The sequence below is a fragment of the Psammomys obesus genome, unplaced genomic scaffold (assembly GCF_907164565.1).
Source record: "Psammomys obesus unplaced genomic scaffold, mPsaObe1.curated_primary_1811, whole genome shotgun sequence".
In the NCBI taxonomy this organism is placed as follows: domain Eukaryota; kingdom Metazoa; phylum Chordata; class Mammalia; order Rodentia; family Muridae; genus Psammomys; species Psammomys obesus.
The window spans coordinates 4,519,136-4,526,167 of NW_026596460.1; the positions used below are offsets into that span (position 1 = coordinate 4,519,136).

The window sequence follows — 7,032 nt, forward strand, 5'->3', positions numbered from 1 at the left end:
ATTGCCAACTGAAGCAGGGAAGCCCAGTGAGAAAGAGCCATTAACTCATGAGATCTGACATTATCTAGTTTGAGGTAGTTGTTAGAGTTCAGATGGAGGACATGCAGCTGGTGCTCATCAGAGAAAAGATTGCTGGATTTGTGGGAAAGTCCTCACATATCCAAGATTAGTGATGAAATGTTGGATGTGTGAACACAAGAATGGGGAAAAACACACGCCTTTCTCTAATCTTTGACAGAGTCTACATATCTGAATGAAAAAAACACATTAAAATACTTTTAATATTTGCCTTCTTGATGACATTGAGAAAGACTGGAAGCATGAAGACACATCATATCTCAAAGCAGACTATAAAATAATTTTAGGGACTGGAGATACGCTCTGCGCATTAAGTGCTTGCTACACGAGCATGAGCACTTGAGTTCGGATCCTCAGTGACCACCTGAAAACCAGGCATGGACACACACACCCAACCCTAGTGTGGCAGAGGTAGAGTTAGGTGGATCCTGGGGGCTTGCTGGCTAGCCAGCCTGGCCAAGGCAGCAAGCACCAGCTTTAGTAAAGAGATCCTGCACCAAAAACTAAAGGAATGATCAATAGAAGAAGATACACAAGTTGACCTCTGGCCTACGCACTCAGATTGTTGAATACACCCACATAGATACGCACACACATGTGTACACATGACTACACACATATATGTCTATGTAGGAGCAGTCATAAGCAAACACAAGAATACATGTGCATATACAAAAATGATTTATGGATAACTCACTGAGAAACCACGTAAAATGTTTGGGGACTGAATTCTACCCTTGCAGAACCAGCTAGGTATCAACTCTGTCTGGCAAAACTTCACATGGAAGGTGAGATGATATTGGGGAGCAGTGGCACAAACCTGGTTAGGAGGGCAGATGGAAAGTTGCTGGGAAACCGTGCACAGAAAAGTCTGCACACAGATATAAATCACAGTTTGTCACAGTACAGTCACAGAGGAATACTACACTACCCAAACAGTTTATCCTGATTTTCACTCTCATCTTATTCAAGGAGACAATACTCACATTTACCCTTTACATTCGCTGGCTACCAAGATCCAGCTGAATCCACACTCTAGGAATGAAGCTGCGTTGACTTCAGTGTCCATAGCTTTTTTTTTTTTTGTCTTCTTCTTTCTCCTATAGTTTTTGTTTTAATTCTGTTCCTTTGCTCAGCAAACAAGTTAACATCCTAATGTGCATCAATAAGTTCTTGGTCTCACAAAGTGCAAATAACTAGATATCCCTGAGTGTGTAATGGGCTTTCAGGATCACTGTACCTGGGTATAACTTGTTTTTGCTTCAAAATCCTGTGCAATCTACAAAGTTATCTAAGTACCTTAAAGGTATGATGGCATGTAATTTTTTAGGCCTAGAAAAATGATTTAAAACATTATGTAATTCTTTAATCAATCAAATGGAAATTAGTTAAATCTGATAAAACCTTACATCTAGGATGAAACTCATCTAGATTTTTTTCCCCCTTCACTTTCAGAAGGAGGATGTGAGGTTACCATCAGATAAAGACCATATGAATGTTTCTCTATTTAGGTAACAACTGGAGGCTAACATTAGAGGAAACTACCAAGACTTGTGGTTCAAATATCACACCAACTAGAAATGACTTTCTTTGCACAGTGCCCTCTTGAGAGCATCCTTGACTTCAGTATTCCTCAGGCTGTAGCTCAGGGGGTCCAGCATGAGCTGAAAAAACTATAAAACAAGCACAGGATCTTCTGCTTCTCCTCAGGGTGCTGGGACTTGTGAGCCATGTACATAAGGATGGTGCTGCTGAAGAAGAGCCTGACCACACATAGGTGGAAAGAACAGGTGAAGCAGGCTTTTCTGAGATTCTCCCATGACTGAATCCTCTTCACAGACATCAGCATGTGTCTGTTAGAGACCAGCACCAAGCATAAATACCCCACTAACATGAACACTGAAGCAGCAAAGAAGACTATTTTGTTGAGTGTTGTATTAACACAGGCCAGCTTTAGGACAGACAGGATTTCACAGAAGAATTGATTGGTTTCATTTGAACCCCAGGTGGGCAGCCTCTAGACCAGCTCATATACCCCATGCCAAGGAAGGAGCCACATGCCCAGCTGTGATGACCAGAGTAGCACATTGTTTTCAGTCCATGATGGAAGATATTGGAGTGGGTGGTAGATGGACACATACCAGTCATAGGCCATTTCTACTAGGAGGGTCATTCTGTGTATGAATGTCCCAAAAAGGAAAGGTCTGTGTTATGTACCTGGCAAAGCAAATAGGCTCGGCTAGATCTGGGAGGTTTACTAGCATCTAGGGCACTGTATCATAGGCATAAAGTGGGAGAGGAAGAAGTACATGTGTTGTGGAGTCTCGAGTCTTGACCGATTATTGCAAGGATGACCCCATTCTTAGATGAATTCACAGAAGAGAAAAAAGATGGAAAAAGAACTCAGTGAATCTTTGGACCAAGGCAGACTCCAAGCAGGACAAACTCTGTGACCATTGTTTGATTTTTCTTCATTTCACTATTGAATAGAGACACAGAGAACTACAACCTAAATATTTCTTTTTTTAAAAGATTTATTTATTTATTATGTACACAATGTTCTGTCTGCATGTACACCTGCACACTAGAAGAGGACACCAGCTATACCACTCCCAGGCATATATCCAAAAGATGCTCAAATACACAAGAAGGACATTTCCTTAACCATGTTTGTAGCAACTTTATTTGTAATAGCCAGTACCTGGAAACAACCCAGATATCCCTCAGTTGAGGAATGGATACAGAAATTGTGGTACATCTACACAACGGAATATTACTCCAGCAATAAAAATCAAGGAAATCATGAAAATTGCAGGCAAATGGTAGGAACTAGAAAAGATCATCCTGAATGAGGTGTCTAGAAGCAGAAACACACACATGGTATATACTCAATTATAAGTGGATATTAGACATATAATATAGGATAAACATACTAAAATCTATACACCTAAAGAAGCTAATCAAGAAGGAGGACTCTGGGTAAAATGATCAATCCTCATTCAGAAAGGCAAATGAGATGGGCATCGGAAGAGGAAGAAACAGGGAACAGGACAGGAGCCTACCACATAAGACCTCTGAAAGAGTCTACCCAGCAGGGTATTAAAGCAGATGCTGAGACTCTTTGCCAAACTTTGGGCAGGTTGCAGGGGGAAAGAAGGAGGAGATAGAAAGACCTGGAGGGGACAGGAGTTCCACAAGGAGAGCAATAGAACCGAGAAATCTGTGCCCAGGGGTCTTTTCTAAGACTGATACTCCAACCAAAGACCATTCATGGAGATAACATAGAATCCCTGCACAGATGTAAGCCCATGGCAGCTCAGTCTCTAAGTGGGTTCTCTAGTAAGGGGATCAGGGGCTGTCTTTGACATGAATTCAATGGCTGGCTCTTTGATCACCTCCCCCTGAGGGTGGAGCAGCCTTACCAGGCCACAAAGGAAGACAATGCAGCCAGTCCTGAGGAGACCTGATAGGCTAGGGTCAGAGGAAGGGGAGGCAGACCTCCCCCTCAGTGGACTTGGGGAGGGGCATGGGAAGAGAAGAGGGAGGGAGGGCAGGATTGAGAGGGGATAAGGGAGGGGGCTACATTTGGGATACAAAGTGAATAAACTGTAATAAATAAAAAGTAAAAAAGATTTATTTATTTATTACGTACACAATGTTCTGCACACCTACATACTAGAAGAGGGCACCAGATCTTGTAATAGATAGTTATGAGCCACCATGTGGTTGCTGGGAATTGAACTCAGAACCTTTGGAAGAGCAGCCAGTGCTCTTAACCTCTGAGCCATCTCTCCAGCCCCAACACAACTATTTCTAAGAGAGGTATCAATATTTTGACATAGTAACATGATTCTGACATCCACAGATGTATTAGAAACAACTACTGTTTACTTGTCTTAGGCTTGGAATACTATTAATATTCTCCCATAGGAACCTAATTAATTAAGAGTAAATAAATATATACTTATAAAAAACAAATTACCTACAAGCACAGTAACCAGTCTAAAATTCACTTTTAGAAGAGAAACATGTCATCAATTGTTCTTTACCTGGAAACATTGATCATGAGATGGTCAAGAACTATCAAATTCACACTAATAAAATAACCATGAAGCCCTGATCATTCAGGGCTTTTTATTTAAAAATCTGTAGGGGATTTGCTGAACCTCAAAAAGAGCTGTCAAAATGAGAATAACACCAGAAAAAAAAGAAAGGACCTTGAATTGCTTTGGTAAAATTTATGATTGCTGCTACGAATATTTACATACTAACTAACTAGAGAACGATTTCATAACTTTACCTAAAGGAAATTGTAGAACAGCAACTTTTTATTGTTAGTCTTGTTTTTGACGTACAGGAATAATATTGGCATTTATTTATGGAATGCAGTTTAATGTTTAGATACTTGAATCCAACTGGAGTGTTGTGAGGTACTAAGAAGAAAAGGTTTTGTAAGAGCAATATCTAATAGTAATGGCTTGTGTTAATTATGTGTCTTTAGATATATAAATAATACATATCTGTATAAAATGTGTACTATTATCTTGAAAAAATAGCAAACTAACATTTGGTATTTAGCAACTGGTTCACAAAATGATTGACAGAATCATTAATTTACCACAGGAATCTTTTTATTGGAACTCATGTAAAATGAAGCCATTTTGTAATTCATCAGCTGTATGTACAAGCCAAAAAATGTGTATGTAAGTTCCCTAAGATTTGGAAGCCGAGCATGGCAGAAGTTTATGTGCAAATACTCACAGAAAACAATTTCTATGCATCATCTGATCAGATCGTCTCTTCTACGTTTCTTTTTAATAAAAAAGCCTAAAATGAAAATAAACTAGGATCCTATTTTTATTGTTAATTCAATCCTTTATACTCAAGACACCCCTCATATCTGAAATTCATAACACAGTACTTTGCAAAGTAAGCAGCAGCTGACTTCATCATCAAGAATGTTCATATTGTTTAGCCAGCATGGTGGTGCAAACTTTAATACCAGCACTTGGGAGGCAGAGGCAGACCATCTCTGAGTTTGAGGCCAGCCTGGTATAAGAGTGAGTTCCAAAAAGAAAAAAGAACCAGAATGCTCATATTCCTTACAAGTAGGCAGTGGAAAATATTCATAAGTTGACAATTCACTTTATCTGTCATTTGACAAATAGCTCCATTGTCAAATTAGTGATAAAATTGTCTTTACATTGGTTATATGCTAAGTTGAGGACCTTGGCTTTTTGGTCAGAATTTCCCCAAGAAATTTTGTTGATGTTCAATATAGTTTGGAGTGCTAGCATGTATCAGAGCAGTTATAACCTCAAAATAACTTAAGGTTTAACTACCTTTCTCAGTGTGAGGAAGAATGCTGACTTCATTCCATGTCCTAGTTTAACTATTATCTTTATACAGGGTGATGTTAAAAATTGTTCCCTGACATGAACTGATTGGCCTGCTCTTTAATTACCTCCCCTTGAGGAGGAAGCAGCATTACCAGGCCACAGAAGAGGACAAGGCAGCCACTCCTGATGAGACCTAATTGACTAGGATCAGAAGGAAGGAAAAGAAGTCCTCCCCTATCAGTGGACTTGGGGAGGGGCATGCATGCAGAGGATGGAGGAAGGGAGGGATTGGGACGGGAGGAGGGAACCACGGGGGGGGGGAGGATACAAAGTGAGTAAAGTGTAATTAATAAAGAAAAATAAAAAAATGTTCCCTGAAGAAATTACTAGGAGAGATAGGATTGTATTGAGAGAGAGAGAGAGACAGAGACAGAGAGAGACAGAGACAGAGAGAGACAGGGAGAGAGAGAGAGGCTTAGAAAATCCATACACAACAATTCAGAGGTGGGAACAAGACAACATAGGGAAAGATGGGACTGGAAAGTGTAGGAACTTCTCTAAGTCCATAGTCTCTCAGTAGCAGGGCAGAAAGATTTGGTCAAATACGTTAGCCCAAATGTGGTTGGTTTCATGAGATATGTATAAGTGGAAGAGAAAAAAAAATGGAGGAGGAGGAAGGAGAGAAGAAGGAGGTGGAGGAAGAGAGTAACCATCAAGCTTGAAGGCAGCATTTATCAGTCTGTGCAAAATGGTCTTAGGGAGTGAGCAAAGGAACCAGGGAACCAGGGAACTAGGAAACACAGGATCCTAGCTACTTAGTGGATCAATGTCTGTAGGCTGCAGAGATGGGTTTGGTGACTGGTTACCAATAGCCTTACCAATAAGATATCTGACTAGTTCTTCTTGCTGTAATTTCGTATTTTTCAACCATCAGTTAATAGCTCCTTTTCTTGAACAGATATCCTTATCTAAAAGAAAAATATTAAAGGAATGCTGTGCTTTTTTAATCATGTTTTGAATTTTAGCTGTATTTATAGACTATAGTGTGTGCCTTGTCCTCTTGTACTTTGGCATAGCATGATGCCTGCAAAGAGCACATCTACAGCTGAGTCTAAAGTATATTGACCAGATCCTGACTAATAAAATCTGCCATAAGCAAGTTTTGGGCTAAAATATGCTTTCCTTTCAAACAACAACAAACATCTCTGTTTTATTTGAGGAAAGAAATGGCCAGATTTCACTGATGTGAAAACAACCTAAACAATATCCTTATTTCTCTTTTTTTTTGTAAATGTTTGATAGGCTGATTTCATGTTAGGATGGAATAAATTTTTTTTGTGGTTGCCAAAGTGTCTCATATTCAACAATAATTTATTCATTATTATTTTATGTGGATTTGTGGTTTGCCAAAATGTATGTCTGTTGGGGGTGTTAAATCCTGGAGTTACAGAGTTGTGATCTTCCATTTGGGTGTGGGGAACTGAACTCAGGTCCTCTGGAAGAGCAGTCAGTGCTCTTAACCGCTCTCCAGAAGCTGTCTGTCTGTCTGTCTGTCTGTCTATCTATCTATCTATCTATCTATCTATCTATCTATCTATCTATCTATCTATCTATC

General features: G+C 39.6%; 1 pseudogene; it reads right to left on the reverse strand.

The window, feature by feature from the left end:
• Positions 1–1,652: 1,652 nt before the first annotated feature.
• Positions 1,653–2,233, reverse strand: LOC129669934 (olfactory receptor 2A1/2A42-like; annotated as a pseudogene).
• Positions 2,234–7,032: the final 4,799 nt, after the last annotated feature.